This window comes from Salvelinus sp. IW2-2015, linkage group LG14 (genome assembly GCF_002910315.2).
Source record: "Salvelinus sp. IW2-2015 linkage group LG14, ASM291031v2, whole genome shotgun sequence".
In the NCBI taxonomy this organism is placed as follows: Eukaryota; Metazoa; Chordata; class Actinopteri; order Salmoniformes; family Salmonidae; genus Salvelinus; species Salvelinus sp. IW2-2015.
Window position 1 is genome coordinate 52,880,098 of NC_036854.1, and position 17,626 is coordinate 52,897,723.

Consider the following 17,626-nt stretch of genomic DNA (forward strand, 5'->3'; position numbering starts at 1 on the left):
GCTGGCGGTGCTCTCACTCTAGTGGTAGCACGAGACGGAGTCTACAACCCACACAAGTGGTCAGATAGTGCAGCTCATCCAGGATGGCACATCAATGTGAGCTGTGGCAAGAAGGTTTGCTGTGTCTGTCAGCGTAGTGTCCAGAGCATGGAGGCGCTACCAGGAGACAGGCCAGTACATCAGGAGACGTGGAGGAGGCCGTAGGAGGGCAACAACCAGCAGCAGGACCGCTACCTCCGCCTTTGAGCAGGAGGAGCACTGCCAGAGCCCTGCAAAATGATCTCCAGCAGGCCACAAACGCTCTATTGGAAAGGACCTTTACATTTCAACCGCGATATAGCGCAGATCTTCAGCTCTACAGATTTAATCGAGCCCTAGTGACTATTGCTGTCACATTTTCCCTACCCAAAACTGACAGTCACTTCATCTAACTAACCCCAATCCGCTATTCTCCTGTCCATTCCCCCTCCAGCAGAAGCGGGACTCAGCTCACCAACCATAAATGCACACACTTGCAGCTAATCAATGTGGCAGCATTCCCTTGCGCAGGCGTTGCATGCTTCAACCAATGGTTGCGTTGCATGCCACGTTATCGACTGTGCCGTCGGGCACCAGATTGCTATAACATAATGATTTGGTTAGCTGATACGTAAATACCTATCCAGGCGTTGTAAGAGCTGGCATGTGTCAGCAACGCCGTGGCAGAGGAATGCGGTCTATATACCTTTCAGTTACATGAGTGTTTGTTGCAAGACGTTTTGTTCTTGTAAACTTTTCTGTGTGTTTTGAACGCATTGAAGACAATGTTAGTTTGTATCCCTTTTATGTTGTCCTTTTTGATGTGAACATTTATTGTTTCATATTTAGATGCATTTGTTTTACTCTTGTTTGAATCTATTGACCCCATAGTATTTCTTCCTTTGAAATGTAATATGATATGTTGTATTGCGATTAGACATTTGATTTATATGCATTGGTTTTCACTTTTATATGAAATCACTGCCATGTATTTTTTTCGCATGTTTCCTAGTTAATCATCCTTTACCATAAATTAATGTGTTCAACCAATAATCATAATATACTATTTTTGAAGAGAAACAATTTAAAAAATAATTTGCAGACCACAATTGAACACCACTGGTTTATTGAACACACCACCACGATAGCCCCAACTCAACCAGCAAGACAGTCCTTTAAATTCTCCAAACTCTGAACAGCGTTTACAACTGCTGATATTAAAGCGTTTACAGCTGCTGATAGGGTTGTCTTCTCCGTGTTTGCAAAGGGTCTAGGAGTGGGCTCCATAATGGGCTGAGTACCTTGTGTATACCAAACCATGGGACGTCTCCTGGAGTAAAAGACGTGACAGTCGTGAATATAAAAACACATTTGTCAAGTCCTTTAATCTACAACGCATGTTACACTCACACACGCAAAAAAGTTACTCACTTGTGGTTCCTGTTCTCCAAAGCCATCTACATTTTCAAGGGGAAACCTGGAACCTTTTGGCCACTGAATAACGCATTATATAAATGTTAATATTAGCCCATTCATTCTTCTCAGTGTCTTGTATTTTAACTAACACAACGTGGTAAACATAGCTCCTTTGACTCGGGTTAATCAACACCCGTAAACCACAGATTTGTATTTGTATAAGAGGATGAATTCCCGTAACGGTGTGTTTACCCTGTTTCAGGAAGGCCATTGACACCAAAGCAAATATCAAACGACTCCAAATACACTTTTGCTTGTGTCTCTCTAACAAAACCCGTTGAACATTCTATGATATGAAATGATGCCTTTATCCTCTCCATAATCCCAATTCCAAATTAATTAATTTATGACTTTTCCATTTTGCAGTGTCCATTATGATCTTTACTGAAGTATCTTGATGAAGCAACTAAACATAGGAACTCGCTGTTCAAAAAGTGTTGACTCCATTTCACTCCCGAGTTTATTCAAAACAGTCGAAAATCAAAGTTCTTTATAGAGTTCCTATAGGAGTTCTTTCAACCTATATTAGTATTCACTCAAAGAAAATTCTTTCTCACCCGCTGTTTAGTTTGTTGTTGAGGTTTAGGCAGAGCCAGGACATACCCAGGAGACTGAGTAGTTATTATTCCTCTCATCTTCACTTTGTGCTTTATTCAGAGAGACCACAGGACTTTTCAGTTTTATAGCGATGGGGATGTCAATGCTCATAGAGGGCGTGTTCAAAATGGGCTGTCAATTTTTAACTTTACTATCACATGTACAATTCAATGTAAGTGACTTCCAATCCATGTCCAATTGGCATACATGAGCATTGGCTCCTGCGTCTCTTTCTTATTTTGGCTTTGTCACACAATTAATCTCAGTTAATTGAATCACTGCCCCATGCCATAGAGTCTGAGAGTGTAATGTCCCCCAAAAATGAATACATGTATTTGATCATTTATCCAAATGACAGTGCAGATGTTGACTTTATTCTGCACAGAGGAAAATTACACTGAACAAACAATAAAACGCAACATGTAAAGTGTGCCTCAGGATATCGTCACGGTATCTCTGTGCATTCAATTGCCATCGATAAAATGCAATTGTGTTCGTTGTCCGTAGTTTATGCCTGCCCATACATAACCCCACCTCCACCATTGGGTATTCGTCCACACACGCAGTCTGTGGTTGTGAGGCCGGTTGGACGTGCTGACAAATTCTCTAAAACGACAAAGGCGTTTATGGTAGAGAATTAACATAATATTCTCTGGCAATAGTTCTGGTGGACATTCCTCAGTCAGCATGCCAATTGCACGCTCCCTCAAAACATGAGACATCTGTGGCACTGTGTTGTGTGACAAAATTGCACATTTTAGAGTGCCTTTATTGTCCCCTGCACAAGGTGCACCTGTGTAATGATCATGCTGTCTTTTTTTTGTTGGTACTTTTTACCACCTTTTTTCTTCCCGATTTCGTGATATCCAATTGGTAGTTACAGTCTTGTTCCATCACTGCAACCCCCGTAAGGACTCGGGAGATGCGAAGGTCCAGAGCAATGAATCCTCCGAAACACGACCCTGCCAAGCCGGACTGCTTCTTGACACACTGTTTGCTTAAGCCGGAAGCCAACCGCACCAATGTGTCTGAGTAAACACTGTACAACTGGCCACCGTGTCAGTGTGCACTGCGCCTGGACCGCCACAGGAGTCGCTAGAGCACGATGGGACAAGGACATCCCTGCTGGCCAAGCCCTCCCCTAACCTGGACGACGCTGGGCAATTGTGGCACCGCCTCATGCGTCTCCCGGTCGCGGCCGGCTGCGACATGGCCTGGGATCGAACCGGATCGTAGTGATGCAGTGCCTAAGACCGCTGTGCCACTCGGGAGGCCCCAAATATTCATGCATATCAGCTTCTGATATGCCACACCCTGTCAGGTGGATGGATTATTTTGGCTAAGGAGAAGTGCTCATTCACGGGATGTAAACGAATTTGTGCACAACATTTTAGAAAAATACACTTTTTGTGCATATGGAAAACTTCTGAGGTCTTTTATTTCAGCTCATGAAACATGGGACCAACACTTTACATGTTGCGTTTATATTTTTGTTCAGTGTATTAAAGATGCACTATGCCAAAATCGCTCTGCCAATTCCTGGTTGCTATATCATAATGGTTAGCGTAATTTCAGTTTATGTAACAAAACAAGTAGTCATTGTGTGAGAATTATTGTACCATCTCAAACTGTCTGGGAAATATATTTTCCATAACCAAAAACATTGTATTTTCAGCGTTTGAGGTTCGTGTACAGAACCGAAACTAAAAGATCCACAAACAAAACTTAAAACCCGGAAGCATAGAAATAGTGCACAGAGACATGAACTAGTGCTTCTTAGACTTACTATCAATGAGAATGAAAAGATCTATGACTGTTAGAACTTGACTAGAACCCACAAATGTGATCATATCACTCCAGTGCTAGACTCTACACTGGCTTCCTGTTAATAAGGCTAGGGCTGATTTCAATGTTTTATGCTAACCTACAAAGAATTACATGGGCTTGCTCCTACCTATCTCTCCCATTTGGTCCTTGCCGTACATACCTACACATACTATACGGTCACAAGACTCAGGGCTCCTTATTGTCCCTGAGTTTCTAAGCAAAGACTGGAGGCAGGCTTTCTTTATAGAGCTCCATTTTTATGGAATGGTCTGCCTATCCATGTGACAGACGCAGACTCGACCTTTAGTCTTTACTGAAGACTCATCTCTCAGTAGGTCCTATGATTGGAGTGTAGTCTGGCTCAGGGGTGCGAAGGTGAACGGCACCTTGCTGTCTTTGCCTGGCCGGCTCCCCCTCTCTCCGCTGGGATTCAAGTTAATCATTAATATGTGGTTTCGTCTCAATCTCAACCAAAAATCTAAGTTAAATAGGACTGAATCAAATCAAACTTTATTTAAAATTTGATTAGTGTCACGCCTGCTCCCGCTCTTCCCCCTGGGCGCTCGAGGGCACCAGGTCCCCAGCATTGCGCCCTCCTGCCACCATCATTACGCACACCTGCCATTCCCCCATCCCGCACATCAGCGATTATTGGACTCAATCACCGCTCTGTTCCCTGCTTCAGCATTGGATTGTCGTATGGCCTTGTGTACCGACGCTGTGCCTGTCTTGTTACCTGTTTGTTCCTGATTAAATGGTGACTCTCCGTACCTGCTTCTCATCTCCGGCGTCGGGCCTACAATGAATTTGCCAGCATTCAAAAGTGACCAAAACATCAGCCAGGAAGCATAGGAAATGAGAAGTGGTCTGTGGTCACCACCTGCAGAATCACTCCTTTATTGGGGGTGTCTGGCTAATTGCCTATAATTTCCACCTTTTGTCTATTCCATTTGCACAACAGCATGTGAAATTTATTGTCAATCAGTGTTGCTTCCTAAGTGRACAGTTTGATTTCACAGAAGTGTGATTGACTTGGAGTTACATTGCGTTGTTTAAGTGTTCCCTTTATTTTTTTGAGCAGTGTAATACAGTGCACTGGCTGGCTCGTGTGTGTAGGTGTGTGTGGGTCTGGGAGGAGGGGTGTGTGTGTGGCAATGCACTGCCATTTAGGACGCACTATGTTGGCAGTGCTTGCTAGGACCTGTAGTGCAGCGCGTCGCAGGCATTATGGAAGCGGGACAAAATGAATTGATAACCCAAATCACTGCGCGGGGAGGATATAAATGTGTCACTGGACGGATTTGGCCTGCGGGCCTTGTGTTTGACACGTGAACTACATCCTCTGTCAATTCATGATAAGGGGACAATGGCTCCTGACAGACAGAGCAGTCCCGTTAGTTCTCTTACATACTGCTTACACAGACAAGTTATATTTGCATGATTCAGCTTATTCATTATTTATAATGAATTCATCATTAASGTTTGGTTCATGCATGTGACCGACCAATACTGGTTCATGCATGTGACAGACCAATACCTTACGAGGCTTCTCCTCTCTAAGCTGAGACCTTGGAACTGAGATATCCTTTTGTTCTCAAAACAAGGTTCTGGGTGTACTGCCAAATTGCAGATACTGATAGGGAGGATTCGTTCAATCAGTCACTTGCATGAACACAGACATTGGTTATTAGAAAAGCACAAACATAGAACACAGACATTGGTTATTAGAAAAGCACAAACATAAAATGTTCCATCTCAAGATCTTTGGCAGGTGTGTCAAACTGAAAAAACACAACGAATTCACGGGCCAGACATTGACTACTATGTTTGTTTTTAGGAAAAAAAACCTGCATACAACTGTGACCCAAACGGGCCGTTTTTATTTTGTACTTTTGTACATAGGATGCTGTATATAGCATTTGAACATATAAAAAGAAAAAAGCGATAGGGTAAATAATGTTTGTCCAGACCTAACGCGAGCGCTCAGGCAGTCATTTCTTAAAGTAGATGACTCAACTGTTGACTCATTTATACTCCCTTGTGTATCCTATTGTCCTTTAGTTGTAATTTATAATTGAATCCTTTACCTTGTAACTTTTTGACAACCAAGACGACATTTCTGTTAGGCTTCAGCAATGACGGTTGGAACCATAACTTGGCATGGACATTTAGGCTACAACACATTTAACTTTCGGTCTGGTAGAAGATCCGGTCACTGCCATTAGTGATTATATGATACAGTACACTGGCTTGCATGTGTGTGGGTGTGTTGTGTGGTTCTGGGAGGAGGGATGTGTGTATGGCAATATGCACTGCCGTTTTGCGTGCAGCACATTTGAAACGCTTGCTGTAACTTGATGTGCAGCGCATCGCGGGCACATCTATGGGGTTGATCAGAAGGTCAGCAATCAGTCAGCTTTACATCTGACCAAGAATAATTATCACCACTTCTACATTATAAGACAAATCATTTATCTCAGCCACCAGGATGGTGAAAGTGCATGGTATTGAGCTTGATGCTCGTTTCCAATAAATATTGAGGGTTTTATGCTGGTGACATGACGATCGATGCTTGGCTGCCGTTTGACAAATAAAAATTATCTCGCTCTTTTGTCCATAATAATCTCATCATGTAGGCTATACCCACACGTACCTGTAAACTGTTGGCTAGAGCAAATTTGCCAATCAAGTGTGCACATTTACTACATAACGCAACACTTTTAGTGTCAAAACCATCAGCGGAGTTGAAAATCAAATGGAAACCCATTTTTTATTCAGTACATGGAAATGTAATATGCAAAAGTTATTTTTATGTACATCTACGTCATTACGCACAGCCTTTTTTCCGCAACAAGTCAACTTAACGGAAACACACCTCTGGTGGGAAAACACGCATATCGTTTTTAGAATATTTGCATAAAAAATATCTGTTGACAAGTGGATGGAAACCTAGCTATTGTAAGGACTTGTATTCAGGTATGAGATCAGTCTATGCAGCGTTTCTAAACTCAGTCCTCAGCACCCCAAAGGGTGCACATTTTGGTTTTGCCCTACACTACACAGCTGATTCAAATAATCAAATATTCATCAAGCTTTGACAATTTGAATCAGCTGTGTAGTGTTTTGGGAAACTCTGGTCAATGGGGTTGATCAGAAGGTCAGCAATCAGTCAGCTTTACATCAGACCAAAATAATTTCCACATTATAAGACACATAATTTTATCTCTGCCACCAAACGTCTATCATTCACACCCTTGACGGCATTCACCATCACAGCAAACGTTGCATGAACCTTCAAGGCCAGTCTGGTAGAAAAGTTAATACCTGGAAATAGAAAATTCGATTTTCATATAAATATATTAGGTGTCAGTCCAATATTTCTATTTCTAGGCAGACAATGTAATGGTAGCATTGCAATGGTAACATTTTCACATAAATAATCTACTAAATTGTAGTGCATTAAGGTAACTCTGATTTTTGTAATGATCAGGTGGACATTATCAATCAGGTAGATATATATGAGACTGGTTTATAGGAACTCACCGCGTCAGAACAGGGATGGGCAAAATGGCCTAAAAATCATATCTAGATTTTTTGAATTTATGGGCGATTCACGTTATACAGTACCAGTCAAAAGTTTGGACACTCCTATTAATTCAAGGGTTTATCTTTATGTTTACTATATTCTACATTGTAGAATAATAGTGAAGATATCAGAATTATGAAATAACACATATGAATCATGTAGTAACCAAAAAAGTGTTAAACAAATCAAAAACAAATTATATTTGACATTCTTCAAATATATGTTTTGATGACAACTTTGCACACTCTTGGCATTCTCTCAACCAACTTCACCTGGAATGCTTTTCCAACAGTCTTGAAGGAGTTCCCAAATATGCTGAGCACTTGTTGGCTGCTTTCCTTCACTCTGCGGTCTAACTCATCGCAAACCATCTCAATTGTGTTGAGGTCGGTGATTATGGTGGCCAGGTCATCTGATGCAGCACTCCATCACTCTCCTTCTTGGTCAAGTAGCCCTTACACAGCCTGGAGGTGTGTTGGGTCTTGTCCTGTTGAAAAACATATGATAGTCCCACTAAGCACAAACCAGATGGGATGGCGTATCGCTGCAGAATGCTGTGGTAGCCATGCTGGTTAAGTGTGCTTGAATTCTAAATAAATCACTGACAGTGTCACTAGCAAAGCACCCCCACCCAATCACACTCCTCCTCCATGCTTCACGTGGGAACCACACATGCGGAGAACCACACAGGCGTTCACTTAATACCTCCTGCAACACCCGGCGCCGCAAAGCTGCTGGTAAGAAGCGCAGTGTGTCTGCCTAGAACTTGTTTTGTGCAAAGGTGCTGAAGGGGAAAGGTATGTATTCTCAGATTCATGTTTATTCCAACATAAAAAAATATATGTGTGAAATGTTGATCATTGCTCTATCAGGGGCGAAAATCTGATATCAACCTTGGAGGGGACAATTACATTAAATTTTCTCAAGAGCAATTCCTGAGGGGGACACCAAAAGTAGTGCTGTAACACATAGCATACGTTGTTATATGTTAAATGTATATTGAGGAACCATAATTCCTACAACTGGATAATTGATAGGTACAGTAGTTAACTGAAGGTTTTCCCAACTTGTTCAAATGTTTAAATCATTATATTCTACTACTAATAATAGTTATAGCAGTGCTCCTTACCAGTCCAGTATGTATGCATGCAGGGTATTTCGTACTTACAAACCAGCAATATCAAGAAAGGTCAGTAGGTGACAATGGTACTGTATGGGTGTAGTTTTCATAAATACAATGAACATGGTGTGATCACATCTAAAAGAATCTCCATTGAGAACCATCACAAAGTTGGTCTCCGTATTGAATTGACCTTTTAATTTCTGATACATTTATATAGTCATTAAATATGTGCACCTGGCCTGAGTCTACTTACAATATCTTTGCAAGAACAAAAAAGCTTAAAATAATTACAGTTCTAAAAGCAAAATAACTACTTCAATGAAAAACCCAAATAAATCAAACAAAATATCTCTTCAGTCAGTGTCTCAACTCTCAAAACAGCAGCTATGGACAAGTATGTCGCACAAAGTATGCAATTTTAAATAAAATAACATGAAATAAATAATTTGTAAGTGTACTGAAAACTACTAAACAAAAGAACAAATATCAATTACACAGGGGTTCTCAAACAGGGGTCCATGGACTAATTGCAAGGGGTCCGTGAAATAAAAAAGTGTAATGATGTAGTCAGTACCACAAGGTTTCCAGTAATTACATATAATATAGAGGGGAGTCCCTGAGGACCGCTCAAAACCTTGCCTGCCTTGCCTCAAAATATGCAGGGTTCCAGTACCCCAAAAAGGTTGAGAGAACCACTGCTATACACACTACTGAACAAAGAACCGAAGCATATGTTTGCGGGTTCCTCAACAAACACATCAGTTGCCACTTTCGCAATGCCCTCGCCTGTTGTCTCCGACACCCTGTATAGCCCAATAAACTCCTTGTGAGGGACATGGTTCATGGTCAACATAACGCAGACAGACATTCTCCTGTTCAGCACCAGAGACATCTTGAGTACCATCAACAATTAATTAAAATTGTACAATCGGAAGAGACCTAATCTCAGTGCAATGCCTCGAATGACTATTGGCCATGATGTTCAGAATTTCATTCTGTGCTTTGGGGCCTGTGTACATTGTGTACGCTCTGTTAACCACTTCAGTAAAATGGATCATCCTCTTCTGCCCTAAGTTTTCAAAATCTCTGGTATAAATTCCCATCATCCGTGTGGCCTCTAAAGGCTGTCCCTGTCTTACTACATGCCGCCACCGAACTAACAATTTTCATCAAGCAATGCCTTGCGTTCCTCCTGCTGTTTCCCCCACGCGCTGGTAACTGGACACTGATTGGATTTAGCTGGTGTGCGTTTAAAGTTACAAATAGTGGCGTGGGTTGGCAGTTTTGATGTGCTGTGAATTTTTCAATGGCTTTTCTCCAGTTCCTAAATCCTGCACTAATGAAGGCTAATCTGCTCTTTGGCCAAAAGATGGCTGGGCTTAAACACAACACTCTTTATTGATGGATTATAATGTAGCCAGGGAAATCGCGAAACCATCTCTCTTGAAACGTCAACACTCTGTTGGCAAGAGTTTGCGGTTCTATAAATTGTGGGTGTGGCTGATATGGTTTTGCCATCACTGAGTAACTGGACAATTGCTGTGCCACTGTCCCCTATACTGGTGTGCTGGCAACAGGGTGACACTTGGTCCTGCCGTGGCTGTGACACTGTCCTCTGAAGTCTCTCTCCCTGGCTCTTTCCCTTTCACCACCCTAACTGACTCACAGTCTGTCTCCTAGAAAATAAATAAGGTTGTTTGCCGTACTCCTAACTACGGTACCAAAACTACACAATTAAATCACAACAGCAATACATTGCCGTAAACAAATCTTAGTTTTAGTCACCAGTTTAAGTTGAGAGTGGGGTATCCGTGGCATTTTCCAATTATGTCCCTATTTTACAAGTCAAAAAAATGAGACCTTTCATAATGTTGCCAAACAAAGACTCAACAAACTTACCTGAGACTCCCTGTCTCTGCCAAATCTGTCCCTGCATATCTGTCCCCAGCTCTGCTGTCTGTGCCATCTGTTGCCTGCTCTGCCTAAATGACATCATTTGTGAAACATTTCCATTAGCATTTCACTTCTTTCTTATGAACATTTTATCAAACTAGTCTTTGAGATTAGGCTACTAGAGTTCTTACTATGCGTTTTGGTTACTGACAAATACTCTGATGTCCGTCTTCTTACTTTTTTCTACCTGGCTGGCTGGCCTAGCTGCACACACATTTACACAACACATGCTGCAACCTTTTGTAATTTTAATAGTTTGTTTCATATTGGTGGCTTCCAACAATAGCTGAATTTGTAAAGCTAGCGAGCACCAATTCCGTTTCTGTGTGTTTGCTATAATCTTGCTACCTGGTTAAATAAAGGTGAAATAAAATAAAATAAAAAAAGTTCACTAGCGACAATTTATCTTTTTGCAACGAGACCATTATATATATTAAGACAATTGGTAGAAGAGTGTAGTTCTGTTCAGTTTTGGACTTCAGTTTATCGGCTAACCTTATCGCAGGGACTTTGAAGCACTCCAGCTGCTTTTGAAAAACTGACGATAGCAAAGATTCCATCTTTGACGACGCCACATAAATGGAATAGGTACTAGCTAGCTTGATAGTTAATGTTTGCTTTAGTTTGCGCGCTAGCTCTGCAAATTCAGCTAGTGTGTGAACCTGCCAACATAAAAATAAATAAATAACATTGCTATGGACCTGCTATGGATTGACTGGATAACCTCACGTCAGTTACGTACATGTCCCTTCGGACAGTAGATACGAACCCTCTATTACCTTGCCAGCTAAAGAACTGGCAGTGGATCAAACCATTGTGAGGCAAAGGGCGGGGGGGTCGCAATCTTTTGAAACTTAAAACGCGCTATTAAGTGTCTATAATCAGCACAAGTGCTTTCATTGCGTATTATTAATATTATTGAAATTACATAGTTATGTTTACAGTGATATATTGGGGGGACAAATCATATTTTTCCCAAGATGGGGGGGTCGTGTCCCCCCGTCCCCTGGATTTCCGCCTATGGCTCTATCACTTTCACATCTCCATTCAATAATGCGTCTTTCCACAGGAATCCTTTTTTAGTCTGATATATTTCTCAATTCAAATAAGACTGTTTCCTGTTGGACTATTTTTAAAGGGGAGTTAAAAGTAAAAGTATTTATTTAAATAATGATATTAAAAATGGCCAATTACATATTTTTGGGGGGTGTTTCCCCCGATTCACTACTAATAATAATTCATTCAGGACACTCAAGGACATCTTACATTAAAGTAGCCTACATAAAATGAAGTGCATCAATTAACAGCATATAAAATCTAAGCAATCAAAAAACAAAGGACCAGACAAAATAGGACAGATTAAAAGAGGAGGTAGGGGTTGGGAAGAGGATACAAAACCCGGTTTAGGTAAGGGTTTGGTTTAAGATGGTAGGGTTGGGAATAGGAGCTAAGGCCCGGGCACCATGGTGAAATGGGGGGAGACAAGAAGACCAGCCAGAGGAGGAGCGGGAGGGGGCATAGACTGGGAAAAGATCAGAGAGGTAATTGGGTACCAGGTTGTGGAGGGCTTTGTAGGTGAGGAAGAGGATTTTAAAGTTAATACAAGATTGCACAGGGAGCCAGGATTGGTTTGATGTGTTCAGTTGATTGGTTGCTAGTGTGGATTCTGGCAGCAGAGTTCAGAACCAGTTAGAATCTATTGATGAGATTGGTGGGCATCTGGTGATGAGAGTGTTACAGTAGTCTAGTCAGGAAGTAACCAAGGCATGGATAAGGGTTTCGGTGCTGGAGTGTGACAGTAAGGGAGATATTGCGGAGTTGGGGAATGCTGTCCGGGTGCTGGTTTTTATGTGGTTCAATAGAGAGGGAACTATCCAGGGAGACACCAATGCTTTTGACTTCTGTTTACAGAGGGACGGGGAAACCATCAGTGCTGGTGCTTGTAGAAGTGGATTTGGAGCTGATGAGCATGACCTCTGTCTTGTTGCTGTTGACTTTGAGGAGGTTCATGCTCATCCAGCTCTGGATGTCGTGAAGGCAGCCGATGAGGGAGGGGAGTGGTGGGTTTGGTGGAGAGGTAGAGGTTGGTGTCAACAGCATAGCAGTGGAAGTGAACTTTACGATTGGTGATGATCTCGCCCAGGGGTAGGAGGAATATGGATTCTTCTGACAATAAGTATAATAATTTATTTTCTGAACCACCAATATCTTTCAGCACCAATATTAGAGAGTCACATCTCTATAATCACCATTGGAGCGCTCYGCAATAATATCACACAATCTTCAGCGCTAACGCTCATACAATGATCCTAGCACCAATATATACTTATTAGCTTTCACTTTAAATTAGAAACAGCAATATATACAAAGGTCATAGGTTTAGGGAAGTGTGCCCAGGGAGAAGGAGAGCTGATCCTGGCTGAAGGTCATACTTTTGCCATACTTAYGATTCAACTACCTGTCACGCCCTGATCTGTTTCATCTGTCTTTGTGATTGTCTCCACCCACCACCAGGTGTCACCTGTTTTCCCCATTTAGTCCCTGGGTATTTATTCCGGTGTTCCCTTTTTGTCTGTTGCCAGTTCGTCTTGTCCTGTCAAGTCAACCAGCGTGTTTTTCCGTGCTCCTGCTTTTTCCTTATCTCTCTTTTACTAGTCCTCCCGGTTTTGACCCTTGCCTGCCTTGACTCTGAACCCGCCTGCCTGACCATACTGCCTGCCCTGACCTCGAGCCTGCCTACCACTCTACCTCCTGGACTCTGACGTTGTTTCTGATCTTTTGCCTGTCCACGACCATTCTCTTGCCTGCCCCTTGGATTTTAATAAATATCAGAGACTCGAACCATCTGTCTCCAGTGTCTGCATCTGGGTCTCACCCTGTGCCCTTATACTACCAAGCTGCCATTACTGGAAGTTTGGTGTAAGTCACCTTCACTTCTCTTGTCCTCTCAAGGCAGGCCAACCTTTACATATACTGGGAATCTTCTGGCCACTGGGAAACACAGGAAATGTATAGGGAAAACCCCACCTACCAATAACGAGACACACCTGGGCGCAATCACAGTTAGGTGACGCATGTCACACCAATAAAACAGTCGACATGGGTATTCCGTAATGTTTAATTAGAGAATCATTTAAAAGTGATTTGTTTTATTACACATGTACTCTTCATTACATAAAGCAATTTTTTTCCCAACATATTTAGAAAGAGGTTAAGCTACGCAGAACTAAGTCGCGTGACTAAGTCGCGTGACTAAGTCGCTTAAAAGTGTCAGCTTAATGGCATATATTATTTGACAGTGTTATATGTGGACTATAATATCTTTATAATATTGATACAGTCATGGGTCACGTGCGYTATTGTGTGTTTATAACCTACTGTATCTGACCTCTTAGTCAGTTGAATATCTGGTTAAATAGTGAAACAACATGGTGTGCTCGCCTTAGCTCTGTCACGGTAGAACTGTGTCCCGTGGCACTGGAGCAAGAGCGCCCATTGTCTTGTGCCACCGCATCTGTACAATAAACTGGAGATTCGTGACAGTTTCAATACATTTTTGTGTGCTATTTTGGGGGACTGCACTGCTAAAAGCAACCTCTCCTATGGAGCGGAGCCTGGCGCAAGGAATGATGAGGAGGCCATTGTTAGAGGAGTGCAGTGAGCAGGTGGGAATGTAGGGGTGCAGAAGGTCAGTAAGGTATGAGGGCGCCAGTCCATTGTTTGAGGAGTGCAGTGAGCAGGTGGGAATGTAGGGTGCAGAAGTCTAGTAAGGGTATGAGGGTGCCCTAGTACATTGTTAGAGGAGTGCAGTGAGCAGGTGGGAATGTAGAGGTGCAGAAGGTCAGCAAGGTATGAGGGCGCGCCAGTCCATTGTTAGAGGAGTGCAGTGAGCAGGTGGGAATTGGGTGCAGTACAGAAGTGGTATGAGGCGCCAGTCCATTGTTAGAGGAGTGCATGATCAAGGTGGGAATGTAGAGATGTCATGATAGGTCAGTAAGGTATGACGAGCGCAGTCCATTGTTTACGAGGGAGCTGCAGTGAGCAGGTGGGAGATGTAGAGATGCAGAAGGTCAGTAAGAGTATGAGGAGCCAGTCCATTGTTAGAGGAGTGGCAGTGAGCAGGGTTGCGGAATGTAGGGGTGCAGAAGGGTCAGTAAAGGTATGAGGAGTGTCCAGGTTACATTGTTAGAGGACGTGAGGAGGCAGGTGGGAATTAGAGGTGCAGAAGGTCAGCAAGGTATGAGGGCGCCAGTCCATGTTAGAGAGTGCAGTGAGCAGGTGGGATGTAGGGGTGAAAAGGTCCAGCAAGGTATGAGGGGCGCCAGTCCATTGGTTAGAGGAGTGCAGTGAGCAGGTGGGAATGTAGAGATGCAGAAGGTCAGCAAGGTATGAGGGCGCCAGTCCATTGTTAGAGAGTGCAGTGAGCAGGTGGAATGTAGAGATGCAGAAGGTCAGTAAGGTATGAGGGCCAGTCCATTGTTAGAGGAGTGCAGTGAGCAGGTGGGAATGTAGGATGCAGCAGAGGTCAGCAAGTATAAGGGCGCCAGTCCATTGTTAGAGGAGTGCAGTGAGCAGGTGGGAATGTAGAGATGCCGAAGAGGGTAGTGAGGAAGCCAGTCCATTGTTAGAGGAGTGCAGTGAGCAGGTTGGGAAGTAGAGATGCAGAAGGTCAGTAAGGTATGAGGGGTGCCGTATTGTTAGAGGAGTGCAGTGAGCAGGTGGGATGTAGGGGTACAGAAGGTCAGTAAGGTATGAGGGCGCCAGTACATTGTTAGAGGAGTGCAGTGAGCAGGTGGGAATGTAGGGTGCAGAAGGTCAGTAAGGTATGAGGGCGCCAGTACATTGTTAGAGAGAGTGCAGTGAGCAGGTGGGAATGTAGGGGTGCAGAAGGTCAGTAAGGTATGAGGGTGCCAGTCCATTGAGTGATTTATAGGGGAGCATGAGTAGTTTGAAGGTGATCCTGTATTGTTCCAGGAAGCACTAGCTCACGACACTTCCCCACACAATATCTCTCTGTTATAGTGAGACATCAGCAAACAATATTGTCATGTCAGGTGACCTGACAACCCTCAGTGGCGGATGGGGAGTTTAGGTGAGATGGAGAGGAGGAAATTCCAGAGATGGCTGAGGAGCTCTGGGAGTCAAGGGAAAAAGGACAGATGGCTGAAGACGTTAGGGGCAAGAAGAGTTGAGGACCACATAAAGTCATTTAAAGCCAAGTCAGAGTAGGATGGCAGCCTAACACTATATTTTAGCCCACAATTTTAAGCCACTAATTTGTAGTTTATAAGTGTTTCATAAGTAGTTAGGGAGGTTTGGCCGGCAGGGTAGGGATATCCTTCTCTCATCACGCACTAGCGACTCCTGTGGCGGGCCGGGCGCAGTGCATGCTGACAAGGTCGCCAGGTGTACGGTGTTTCCACCGACACATTGGTGCGGCTGGCTTCCGGTTGGATGTGCATTTGGTCAAGAAGCAGTGCGGCTTGGTTGGGTCGTGTCCTTGCGCTCTCCCGAGTCCGTACTGGAGTTGCAGCGATGAGACAAGACTGTAACTACTACCAATTGGATACAACGAAATTGGGGAGAAAAAAGGGGTAAAAAAAACAAAACAAACAATACTCCAGACGTGGCGAGGCCAGTCCCATCCAGATATGGCGAGGGCCAGCCGGGCCCCAGTGGACCTCCAGCCCCCCCAAGAAGTGGTGAGGGCCAGCCGGGCCCCAGTGGACCTCCAGTGCTCCTCAGACGTGGTGAGGAACAGTATGGCTTCAGCGGACCTCCGGGCCCCCCAGACCCCTTGGTTGCATCCTCACCTGATCAGCCGGTGGGTCTACATTCTCCCCAATCATTTGATGGCCATTTTCAAAAGTCTGCCAAAATATGCTTCTGCAACCACATTGCAAMTAGCAAATACCCTAATGCAACAACAAAAACAGGGTTGTTGACACCAAAATGTTCAGTTGAGATCAATCATATTTCAGCTACATTGAGGGGGCTGAGCTACAAAGTAGTAGCGCCTACCTGTTTGTGAATTCAGGGGAAAAGCTATGGGCCATATAACTGGTATGATGTATAATTCGCAATTTCACATGAATTTTTTCAGACCTTTGTGGTTTCTTCTGAGTATCCTGCCTTGGAGACTTTTCTGGTGGGTCCACTTCTCTTCACTCCAAGGACATATATTTCCTCATCATCCTTGCTGGTTTAGCTATGTTGTTCTTTACGACATCTTTCAGCAATTAATATTTATTTTACCAAACTAGTTGACTGAGAACACAAACTGTATTACAACAACAAACTGGGGACCATTTTGCATGCATGGGAAGGTGAGGGATGAATGGGCCAAAATGAAGTGTACAAAAATCAAGATGACTTCTCTTGTGTTTTTTTGTGGGGTAGAGTCTCCCTGTTTTGCCTGGACCACCCGGGCCCCCAGGTACTGCAGTTGCTGGGTCAGAGGGACCCATAACTGCCACTCTTGCCCACGCCATGCTGGTGTCAGATGTGACTCGTAAAAATGTGGTTGTTTGCTTTGTTTTTAATGGTGGAAATTGAGTCAGAAAAATATGTTGAAATGAAGTGTCCAGTATATTGAAATTAAATGCTTCCATCTTATGAGGATAAGTCATGCTGTTTTTGTGAGACAGAAAGATGAAAGTCAAATGAATTGTTTTGTTTATGTTTAATGCGTGTGATAGTATTTAACTGCATGGCAGTACATGTTAGTATTTAGTCAATTTCATAACTGGTTATAATGAGTCCTAATACATACATTTGTGTTACAGATAACCCCAGACACCCTGGTGACATCTCCCTACTTTATGAACATTTCAAATAGAACAAATCTTCCTATTTTGTATTTTGTTATTTTGGTGGTTAAAACTTCTTCGGGATCGGTGTCCCGTCCACAGGGCGGTTGAGCTAACGTAGGCTAATGTGATTAGCATGAGGTTGTAAGTAACAAGGACATGTCCCAGRACATAGACATATCTGATAWTGGCAGAAAGCTTAAATTCTTGTTAATCTAACTGCACTGTCCAATTTAC

At 43.1% G+C, this 17,626-nt stretch overlaps 1 protein-coding gene and 1 long non-coding RNA gene across 2 annotated transcripts in view; both read right to left on the reverse strand.

Annotated features, from left to right (window-relative positions):
- LOC111973377 (transmembrane protein 108) overlaps positions 1-17,626 on the reverse strand; it is a 297,121-nt gene that overhangs the window by 136,848 nt on the left and 142,647 nt on the right. The window lies entirely within an intron of this gene.
- Positions 1,209-2,101, reverse strand: LOC111973368 (uncharacterized). Its single transcript, XR_002878563.2, has 3 exons — positions 2,052-2,101; positions 1,450-1,512; positions 1,209-1,348 (listed from the first exon to the last, which is right to left on the reverse strand). It is a non-coding gene; the product is annotated as an uncharacterized lncRNA (long non-coding RNA).